This window comes from Corvus brachyrhynchos, unplaced genomic scaffold, assembly GCF_000691975.1.
Source record: "Corvus brachyrhynchos isolate BGI_N302 unplaced genomic scaffold, ASM69197v1 scaffold191, whole genome shotgun sequence".
NCBI lineage: Eukaryota > Metazoa > Chordata > Aves > Passeriformes > Corvidae > Corvus > Corvus brachyrhynchos.
In genome coordinates, this window is record NW_008236487.1 from 1,887,044 (window position 1) to 1,898,872 (window position 11,829).

Genomic DNA, 11,829 nt, shown 5'->3' on the forward strand with positions numbered 1-11,829 from the left:
TTTTTCTTACTGTGAATAATTTTCTGGCATACAAATAAAACTGTAATTAACCAAATAATATTTGGAGAATAAAGCTCAAAACAGCTAGCTGAAAAAAAGATATTTCTCACAATATGTGCAAAATTCATAATAACTTGCAGGAGTTTATCCTTTTTGTGGATCAGTTTTTGCCTCACATCGTTGTGAACTCCACTCTGCTGAAATAAGCTGTGCTACCCTCCATTGAGGATTGAGATCTTGGGTCACGAAATCTGACATCCCTCCATCCTTTCTTTCTCTCTTACTAGAGTTGGAAAAAAAAGTAACCCAATGAGAAATAAGTTAAGTAATCAAAATGCCTGCATTTGTTTGAGGCATTTGCTTGCTGGCTTTCAGCCATTTCTGGCAATCCATCTGAAACTGCTATTTCTGGGCATAAGTGGCTTTTAGGGCCCTGCTTTCCGAGCACATCTTTTAAATTGAGCTCACCAGCCTTAGTGAGTGGAAGTAAAGCAGGAGAATGAAAGTGTTGATTCCTGTCCATCAGGTGAACATGGGAGAAATCGTGCCTTTCTTATTAGGCTGTAGTGGATCTCAACCTCACTGAACCCTATTTTTCTGCATCCAGACATAAGCATTTGTCTTCTGCCTGGAGACTGACATTCAGTAAAAGCCTTTCAAGGTCTTCCCATAAACTCTTGCAATGAAGAGGTGGTAGAAGCAGTATTTTTAATGATGAGGAAGGTCAGTTTACCCCGTGTGTGCTCTGCTGCTGTACACATACGTGAGGCTGTTTGGGTCCTTTTGGAGCTAGCAGGAAAAGCTAAGGAATTAGTTTAATGGTTGGATTTTTTTTTTCTCTCTCCTTTCTGCTCACTAGGAACTGGAAGCTGCTCTTCACAGGGATGATGTGGAGTTTATCAGCGACCTGATCGCTTGCCTTCTTCAAGGTTGCTATCAGCGCAGAGACATCACGTGAGTAACCTCGCTCTATGGCTTAAGCACTTTGCACGGGGAGCTAATTAACACGGTGGCGGGGATGTTTCACGGCTTTAGAGTGATGACATGGCAGTGATCAGCAGCCACCAGCAATCAGGCCAGGTGCTTCACCGAGTGGAAGGGAATTCCAGTTCTCTTGGGTCGAGATGTAGGCTTTTAATTGTACAGACCCGTTAAGCAAACTCCTTTGTTCGGATGCCGTGCAAAACTGTGTTTGATGCTCTGCCGTAGCACTAGTGCACACAGTGAACGTTCACGTCTGCTGTTGTGCTCTGCACTCTGCTTGATCAAATTAGTGATATTAAATCATCACATATGTTTTCAACATTTATATGTATTGCATAGCATAAAACTTGCTGCTCTGCACACACCTCACTTGCATGAAAGATCCCGTTGCTTTACAAAGGGACAGCTATGATTATTTTCTTAGAAATAAAAGGAGTATTGGAATCGCTTCAGCTGCAGGATGTTAGAAAGTGATTTGACATGCTCTCTTGAAGTTTTGACATCCAGAGACACTTTGTTAGTGTCCACTAAAGCAGCCTCCCAAATGGAGACATCTGCAGAACATCGCTCTTTAGAGGACTGCCGCTCGCACAGCAAAATGTGCTTCCAGTGATAGCGAAGGCTTGATGCAGTGTATTTGATTTGTTCTTTTGTGAATCATGTTAATAGCAAAGCATAATTGTGGGGACAAAGACGGCTTGGCAACACATGCAGTTGCTTGGAAGTAATCCTGCTCCCTAAGATCCCCCTGTTGTGGAGAGGCTTAGGCTGGTGCATAGGCATAGCCATAGGTGCTTGCATTGAAAGCTCTATTTCTAATAAACTGATTAAGTTCAACAAAATTTATATAGTTTGTGTGTATATACACGCCACTTAATTAAGTTCTCTTGCATTGCTGCATAGACATTCAGCATCAGTGGGTATCAGGACCTGAAGCAGGCAGCTGCACTGCATTTACTGCCTCCAAACGAAACTGATGTGCTGAGAAGATTGATTGTAAAGGAACCGCAGTCATGTGTATCCTCTTCATCAAAATAGCCACAGAGCAATATATACCTGTTTGTACATGCAGCAAGTTTATTTCTTCATACCAACGCCATCAGAAAGTAGTGGCTTAAGTGTTTTGCCCACCTGAACCAGCTCACCCTTGTAGCAGCAGCAGCAGATTTCTCTTTGATAAAATTAATGAATTCCACATTGTGAGGTTCTCCAAAACTCTCCAGATCTGAGAGTGTCCACTTAGTGATTGCATTGTGTAATTGCCTCCCCATTTGCAACTCTTTTAACTAAGAGAATTCAGGGATGAATCATGGGTGAGTCGCTGGGCATTGGCAAGTTGTCTGTCCGTCTGTCTGTCTGGGGAAGGTCACACATACGTGGCAGCTGAACAGTGTGTAGTTGTTCTGGCAAGTTGTCTGTCCGTCTGCCACATACGTGGCAGCTGAACAGTGTGTAGTTGTTCAGCACTGCATGTAGGTCCAGGCTTGTGCCTGTGCAAGTACAGCTTTGAGTATCTTTGAGATGCAGAATCTGTGAGGAGGTAATGCTGTCACAGGGGGAAGAGCTGGTAACCCGAGGATGGCTCTGGCAGCCTGGCCAGGGTGCACATGCAGCACAGGCAGGTACCACAGGCAGCTGTGTGTCCCTCCACACACCAGAGGTGCCCTGGGAAACACAGGAGCGTGAAGCCACTTAGTGAAATTGTGAGAACTTACATCTCACCCAAACAGTCGTGCTGGGGAAAGCGTGAGGTCCCTGAAGGAGAAACCAGCGGCACCATTTCTGCAGCGCCTCCTGCAGAAGGGGGTTATTACCTCGTGGCCATGGGGATAACGAGGTGGAGGAGATGGGGAAGAGGGCACAACAGGAGCAGTGCAGTGGGAATGGCTTAGGGAATATATCAGGAAAACTGCCTGAAGCTGCTGGGATGTCAGAGAGATGAGCTCTGAAGCACTGCAGAGGAAGCAGTGGGGGAGGCTACCTGGAAACACAGGGAAAGGTGCTGTGTGCAGAGGGATGTCACGAAGGAAGAAGCAAGCATTAAGATGTAGTCTAAATATGAAAATATGTAGGTAAATAAGAATAAACATGATGGCTTGGATATACTTCTCAGAAACAAACTTGCCACACTGTTTTACACTTAAAACCAACTGTGGAATATTCATCCAAAAGCCTGAAATTCTTCAGGTTCCTTACATGTTGCTTTCCAACACCTTTTTCCCCTCTAACCCCAGTTCAAGAGGCATAGGTCTTGGCCGGTGCACAGCTTCACTGCTGTACCTTGTTTTTCTGCAGTTAGTGGTAAGGAGCTGAGCCTCTAATCAATTTTTTGAGTGCTCAGCAGACAAAGACCTGCAAATGTAAGAGGCAGAATTTGTGTGGAGTTTAGAGGGCTTTTCACAGTGGCCCAGGACTCCCTACTTCTCTGTTGCAGGCAGATAAGAGCTATCTGTCTTGGGTGGGAAAAATCAGCAGTGTCACAGATCATCCTGGTGCTGTTCCTGCAGCATCTCTCCAGTCGTGCTGAGGCTGGGAGCTGTTAACATCGAGGCTGTACACTTTTGTTCCCTGCTGCACCTCGGAGAGAAAGGCAGGAGCTTGTTCTCATGCTTGTTCTCAGGCTGGGGCACTGCGGCTGAAGCACAGGATGCTTCCTAAAACCTCAGTTTGCCTACCTCTCTGAGGGGTTTTGAGGTTTAATTAGTTTTGTATCGGGTCTTACATCTTTGATGGCCAAAATGTTATCTGCCTCTGCTTTCTCACAGTCTGGCTGGGAGCAGCTTGCAGTTCTTGTCACATCTGTTTTGACGGCATGCAGGACTTGTGGCAGAGCTGGGCTGCCTGGCTTTAATCATGCATCATAGAGGGGTATAAAACTGTCACATACCTTTCCTAATTATAATGTGCTCTCAAGTAATTTTGGAAGTGGCTGAGAGCCCTTCTAATGCTCAATTTAACATGCTCTAGTTTGATTTGCTTTCCATTCTTTGAAAAAAAAAAGAGATTAATACTTTTGTAGGGTTCTATGATCCTTGGTTTTGAAGTAGAGCAACTTTGCCTTGGTTTTGATATTATTTATGACAAACGTTTTGGAAAAAAAAAAAAGAATCACATACAAAAGGGAGACTGCTTTTTACCCTTGCTTGATGGCTAAGGAGTGTTGAATGTCTGGTAACGTAAGACTTTCTTTGAGTTATGGATATCTGTGTTTAACTACAGAGACTACTTAATGGGATGCTACGTGATCTTCTCCAAACTCTTATTTGTCATAACCTATCATAGCTGTTAGGAACACTCCATTGACCTTATTCTTGCTGTGTGAAATACTGTAGAAGTACAGAACAAAAACCAGTTGCCTGCACTTCTGCATCTTTAGCAATGACCCTGTAGTTGTCCTTGCCTGGTACCGGGTGGTTTGAGCACTTGGCCAGGACAGTTTCCCCGTTGCTCTCCTCTTTTTACTGAGCCAAAACACTTGTGTGTCATGATCTGCAGCTTTTGTTGTTTTATAAATACCCCTCATAGTCTGCATAGACCATCTGTACCATCTGTATGTAACTACTATGGGTGCAATAGGTACCTCAGGCATGCCTTGGTTTGATGCCAGTGAGATTGCCCACAGGTTTTTCCTGCTCCCAGCTTTTTTGCACAGGTTTTAGAATGTCCATGTTTTCTTTTAATTGCTTCAAAAGGCAAATGCCTGGAAAAACTCTTGTTAGAATTTGGGGTTACAAAAAAAAAAAAAAAAAAAAAAAATTAAGCAGTTTGAAAAAATCCTGGTGCTTGCTTCAGATTTTCTCTGATATAAATTGGGTAGCTGCATAGTCCCTAGGGGCTGCCACTTTAATTCCAGCAGGAAATGTGACTTGATGACTTGTATGAAGACAGGAAGATCAGAGCTTCAGCTAACGGCAGCGGCCGCAGCAGGAGCCTTCTGCAGCTGTTTTTAAGTAAGAAGTGATGGTGTGGCATGGATGTCTACAGTAAACTAAAATATTCTAGAAAAGCTCCTGCTGTTCAGCTTTTCTTTGGGTGAAACTCATTCTTCAATGTTCTGTTATTGCACTTTTGCTGTTTTTTTAATATGATGGCATAAAATGTTTCAGTAACTTTATCGTATTTCTTATTGGGAGGCATTTTGTGTGCTGCTACTTTGTCTCAAAAAGCATCTTAGCTGCTTTCTCTTATGTTTTATTTTTTCAACAGGCACAAAGGCCACGAGGTGAGGAGGAAGAAAAACATTATCTCTTGCCATTTTTTTTCCTATGCCCCATGAGATTCTTTTCTTTTTTTACACCTCAGGAGATTGCTCCATCACTGTGGCTGAAAACTCTCTAACTGACTTCTGTGGCTCCAGAGGGGATTTGCTTCCTTAGGAGCCTCAGTTGTTTTTTTCTTGTTTTTTCTTCCCTAATGCATTGGAATTTTTTTCTTCCCAAGCGGATCATGGGTTTTGCACCCACCTTAAGCTCTTTTGGGATCCGTAAATTCTCCTGGGAGTCTTTGACTTGTAGTTTGCACCTGGTTTGTTCTAATGGGGATAATAAGAGGATATTCCTTAACTCCTCTTCCCTTCCCCACAGTTGTCTTAATTATTTCTTTCCTATCCTTAGTGGTGGCATTGGGAAGCACTCACAGTATGGCATCTGAAGATCTGCATTTCCTACTTGTTGAGCTGCCAGTCAAGAGTACTGGGTGTTCTGTGTATTTTCTAACACTCGTTCCATAATCACTTGTTTGAGCTTTCATCAGAAGGAGAGAGAGACAATATGAAATCTTTCAACCTACTGAGGCACAATGCCTGTTTCTGGGGACTCTGTTTAATAGCTCTGGGTATTTTGCTTCTTCCTTCTGCTTTGTTGTTTTGTCCATCCTTGTCCTTTATTCCGAGTGGACTGTGTCCTTACAGGTACTTTGGGGGTTACCCCAGCTCTCATACTGTGGTAAAAGAGACCTCAGTAAAATGCTTAACATCTTGAAATCACCCTTGTGCATGTGCCTACATGAGCTGTGTCCTTCCAGAAGTGCTGTTTGTCAGCCTGGTCTAGGGGATAAAGTGGCAGGTCAACAGGAATAGCTGGCAAACCAGTGCCAAGATTTCAGTCTCGTGGATACTGTGTGAACTAGGCTGTGGGAATAGCTAAGCCAGGCTACTAACACTGGTCTGAATGAATTCACCATTTCAGTCCATGCCATAACCTCTGGGGCAGCCAGCCTAGGCTCAGTCACAGCAGACCTCATGCCCACCTCCTTTGGAAAGAGTTTTAACAGCCGGGCTCTTGCAGTTGAGCCAGTGACCTTGGTTATAACAACTGCTTCCATGGCCCAGCCACAAAGCACCTCAGTAACTCAGAATCATATTCATGAATGCCAAGTGAATATCAACAAGATCAGCATTATTTACAGTCTGACTTTTAACAAGTGCTGCCTTGCATACATCATGGATATTGGTGGATGGCCTCTGGAATCAACCCGGTATCATCGGCACAGGAGATACCGTGAGGGGGCAGGGGAGATGAAGTGGCTACATTGCTCATCTTGAATCTAATTTTAATATTTATTATAATAATAGCCAAGCTATGCAAGGTGAGCCTTTTAAAGGGTAAAAAGTGAAAATGAAGCAGCTGGCAGGTGTTGGGAAAGGAAGGATGAGATTACAGCAGTAAAATAACACGGTCATTCTGAGATTAATGAGAAGCGCAGTGGAATAAAATTATAGAGTTGAAATATAACTAAAGCTAAGTAAATGTCTTTGATTCTCAGATGGATAAAATGAATCTTTAAAGAAGAATTTGAAGAAGAGTTGGTAGCATGTTCTGGAAGTGCTATTCCATAGATGTGGTGGAGAATAAGGACTGAAAACGGTGGAAGAAAAAGAGGAAAAGCTGTGCTGTTATTGTCAGGGCAGATGGATGACAGACAAACAGATTGGATTGCTGGGGAGAGGGAGTTATGCAAAACACTGACAGGGAGGAATAGGTGGCTAAACTTCAAAGGAGGAATAGAGAACAGTCAGCAAAGGGTCTTGGTGACTGCAGTGATGTCATCATGCCAATGTCAGAGCATGAAATATGAAAGCGGCAGCTGTATTTATAAGTTCTTGATGTTGCAAACCAAGTACTCTGGAGAGGAGGAAGAAAGCAATGATGAAAACAGAAAGTGAGAAGGCAAGTGAAAATATCTTCTCCTTTCAAGGAAGAAGGCAAAGAATTGTGGAGAGAGACAGATGGGGTGTGGAAGTTCACCCGATGTGAAACCTTTGCCCTTACTTTTGAGACTTGTGATGCTCCAAAACACTGGTGCAGGATTTTTGTTCCAGCACAGTTGGTTTCGCAGGCCCCTTCCCAGCACCTCATCCAAGCTCAGAAACCAATGTTTAGTCCAAGGGTGAATATTGGAGAAGATCTGAAGTCATTTTTTTGGAGCCTTTCAGCCTCAGTGGACTTGATGAACAGCTGCTAGGCCACTGTGATAATGTGGTGTGTCATGTCAGTCTCTCTTCTAAGTCACCTATGCTTTTACTTTTCCTCCCATTTTACCTTCCAGCCTTCCAGTTTCTTTTTGGCTCAACCAGTGTAGTCGTTGTGGTTTCAACTTCAGAGAAAAGAGGATGAAAGATCTGTTCTGAAACAAATCCCAAAAGTGATTCTTTAGGACCTATTCATCTGTGAAAACTTGGGTTTATCCGTGGTCTCCAGAAACTTATAATGTGTGGGGCTGGTTCTAAGAAATAAATTTGCTAAGCTTATTTGCTTCAAGGCAACTCCACGCTAGGTATTTTGTGCCTCACAGGGGACTCTTTTCTCTGACATTAAGTGTATTTTTCTATGAGTAGCAAGGCACATAAGGGCTTGTTTCATATGGATTTGTGCTGTAATATACGGCATGTGTCCTATTTCCCCATCATCATCAAGACAATAACTCCAGCTTCTTCCCCACAGTGTTCATCATCACTGCAATACCCTAAGGTCCTCTCTGCGGCCCCCAAACAATCAGAAGTGCTTATGGCACAGCAACACTCTTGTCTTTCCTTGTGGCAATGAATTGGGAGCATGCTTTCTGTTGATGGGCACTAGGAATGAACAATGCAGCATTAAGCTGGCTTCACTTGTTCTTCAAGGATCCAGGAATGAATAGTAAGTAATGATCCTCTTCCAGTCTGAATGTGGAGCACGGTAAGCCCCATTCCTATTTGCTCCTTCAGAATATAGGAGATGTATTTGGGTCTTTTGTAAGTTAATCAGCTCCCGCTCCCAAGGGTTGATCTGCTTCTCCTCAAAAAGAATCAAATAACGGTAGTAGAAAGAAAGAGGCCTGTGGATTAAAATTGGCAAGTACCTATTGAAGCCTGGCTAGATGCAGGTGAAGGTCATTGATGGGAGAAGTGAATTATCATTGCAGAAAAACCAAAGCCCTTGCTGTTCAGTCACAAGGTGAAATTTGGGCTGCGGGTACATTCCTTTATTCTGGACCATCCAGAAGACTGTGTTCATCCCTCCTGAGACAGAGACTACTATGGCTTGATCTTCGTTTCATCATGTCCAGAGTGGCTTCTTGTTGGGACATACCTTGTGTGGTTGGCTGTTGAGGTCACACAGAACAGGACACTAAACAAGGGGGAAAAATCCATGCTTTAAAAGTCACAAGTGTGCACAGGAAGCAGCGCGTGGCAAGAACGGGGAGTGCAGCAGCCATTTGTCTGTGTGGCCACCAGCATCCCTCCCTGCACTTTTCCAGGTCAGGTCAGTATGTGCTGGCTGTGTACCCATCCTGCAGGAACCGAAGTCTGCCTCAGCAGAGCCCCTCAAAGCAGTAGCCAGCAGCCTGCATCTTGCCATGCCTCTCGTCCCTCGACAATGTTACCCAAATCCCCCCCAGCTGTCTTCCCCAAAGGAACTTGTTCATTCCTTTTTGAGCACTCAGATCTCTCCCTCTCTTTTTTTTCCATCAAACAACCTGTAACTAGTTCTTGGGTTAGTTAATAGTTCTAACACTGGTTCTTTTTGTTTTCTGTTTTGATCCTTCAAGAGATTGCCTTTTGTTATTCAAAGCCGAAGGTACTTGACACAGAAGCAATGCAGAAGCCCCCAGACTTTAAACGCCGTCCTGGCTGTGTGATCGTTTTGCCTGTGAGCTATTCCCATCCTCAGTGTCTGATAAGCCTTGGGGAAGAAATAGGAAAAGAATGCAGCACTCCGAATTCCTGAGAGGTGCTGGGAGGCATCCATCCATGTGGAGACTGGAGGATGTCCACCTGCTGACCAGGGCCTTTCAGATTCAGCATTTCACACTGCCAAGGGACACTCCTGCCTTTGACTTTCTTCACAAGGCTGACAAAAAATCTGTCTTCCTATCTGTCTGTTGGGGAGAAAGATATCTTGCTTTGCTAAATTGTTTGCAGAAATGTCCAGGTCCGATGGTTTTGTGTTCAGGCCCAGGAATTGCTTTTTGAGCTCTAAAACTGACCCTAGGAGCTGCTGTGTCTTGGACTTACTGTATTGCTCTGTGGAGAACCCAGGTTCTTTGTTTTTCTGTTGCATCCAAAAAGTGGCATAATTTACTGATGGCGTTAAGTCTGTCATCCAGCGTGCTGATGTGCCTGTAAAATCTCCAGTTTGGCATCAGCGTGGCTTAATCTTCTCTTGGTGATCTTAAATTTCACCAGGGGACCAGCTGAGGTCTGCAGGTCAGTCCATTCTTCCTTCAGTCTTACTCTGCACCTCTGTCTTGTGCACCAGTACTGCTGACCTGTCATGAAAACCTCTCTTTGCAATTATCTTCCCATCCTTTGGTACCAGTGTATGTCCTGTGCCTTAAGCACACAGCCTGGTGTTGGCTCTGGGACTCAGGACCTCGTTTCCACCTCCTGCTATTCTGCCTTGGCCACTGGTCTCAGTCACTCACTTTCTGGTTTTGAACATGACAGAGTTCTCTGCACTTCGGGGTCTCAGGAGATTCTTGTCTCTTGTTCTGAACGTGCTCTGAGGGAAAAATTCATATTCCCAGTCTGGCTGCAGTGAGAGATCTTGCTGGATAAGGAAGTGTTGGGCTCCAGCTCTCCTCAGCTCTCCAAGCCTATTCACTGGCATGCCAGGGAATTCATTGCTTAATGAAAGCCATTTTCCCTGCTCTTCCCCAGCCAAGATCAATGTTATCACATGGTGAGAGATGGCCTACACTTAGACATCTCCCTTGTGTGTTCTTGCAGAATCATGTGGCAAAGCTTTTTAGGTGTAATAGGCATTTTCAGTTCTATTGTTAATTTATCATAGGTGATGGCGTGAGATAACTTCTCTCCTTGGCCCTTTGCACCTCAGACATAAAATTTGATGGCATCAGCAGTGGTACCACCCTAATCTAGTACCTGCGTGCCTCCCTTGCTGGGTAAAGCTTTAGAAACTGATATTGCCTCTTTCTTGGGCTCCCTTGGCTCAACAGATTGATTCCTCGAGGCAGCAAAAGAGTAGCTGACCCTTCTGGGGACACTCAGCTTGTCTCCTCTTTGGCTGCTGAACTGTTCAGTGCAACCCCACTAAAGAAGCAGGAAGCTCTTACTTCTTGACAGACACTGAAGTTTCCTTCCCATTCAGACAGGCAGGATGTCTGACCAACCTTCTCACCGGGAGTTTTCTGGAAGTTCCTATCTATTTCCAGGCACACAGTATTTTACCATTTCAGCCATATCCCAGGGAACTGAGGTCTCTATTTTCAGGCCTTCCTCCATGCTGGAGCTGTAGTGCAAGTTCCAACATGATGGTTGAAAATGCATGTCAGTGACTGATTACAGAGCTGTTTTGCTTTTGGAGTTTAAAGCTGCCCTAGCTGCTTTCATGGGCTGTATATCACACTGAATGCAATTGATTTGTTACTGCACCCTTTGACTAATGCATTCAGGGCAGTACCCTAAAGGTAAAATGGAATAAACTGTGAAGTACAGAGTATCTGTGGGGTTAGTGTGTCAGCAAAGCCGGGCAGGTGTGTTTAAACACACCTTTGGTGTGAACGTGCTCACCCTGAGTCAAAAACAACAATGCTCATGGAAAATAGCATCATCACTCTTAATTTATTGTATTTATGCAGGTGTAATTAAGGGACAAGACAGTTTTTAATACTGTCTGAAATTGCCTTCTCTTTCTATTCATTCAAGGTAAATAATCCTTTCTGTTCATCTAATGCTACATTAATTCATGTTTTCACAAATACATGTAGCAATACTTTTTGCTCAACATAATGATGTTTCTGAATCTTTTAGCAGAATGACTTTTCCTGTTTTAATCCAGTTATCCAACTCATTGATTCGTCCTTACCAGTTTTCACTCAAATTGCAGCATCAGTAGTGGGGGGTGGAGTTCCTGCTTCTCTGTCCAGAACCCTGCATGTACTGAGAGCACAAGTCATCCCTTGATGGAGATTGTGCAAAGACTCACTGAGTTTGAAGGAGGGGTTGAGCTAGCGTTGGAAGATAAATACATTTTATTTTAATCCCATTAGTATTCCCTGAATCTGACTGGGCAGTGTTTGTATCCTCCTGCCTATCCCCTTTGCCCCCAGGGTTTTCTCTTCCTGTGGTACCATGTACCTTCAGCTGTTGTTTGGGATGTTTCTGGCTGCTCTGGTTTCGCTGAGACTCATATTCCTATTTCTTCCTTTCCTTAACCAAGCAACAAAAACACACAAGCAGCCCTTGCTCCTACCTAAAAAACATATGCAGGCCCCTGCACCCAGCATGCATCTAGTTAACCATATGTGTCTTCCTCATCCTCCAAGAACTGCATAATCCACCAGGCTTGGCAAATCCAACCCCTTTTTCCTCCAATGTTTCACATCTTCACACCAATCTCTCTT

General features: G+C 44.0%; 1 protein-coding gene across 1 annotated transcript in view; it reads left to right on the plus strand.

The window, feature by feature from the left end:
* The first annotated feature begins 861 nt into the window (after positions 1 to 861).
* LOC103624728 (cat eye syndrome critical region protein 2) overlaps positions 862 to 11,829 on the plus strand; it is a 48,149-nt gene continuing 37,181 nt past the window's right edge. Inside the window, exon 1 of the mRNA XM_008644031.2 lies at positions 862 to 954. The gene's annotated coding sequence lies outside the window, so the exon portion shown is untranslated. The remainder of the gene's footprint in view (positions 955 to 11,829) is intronic.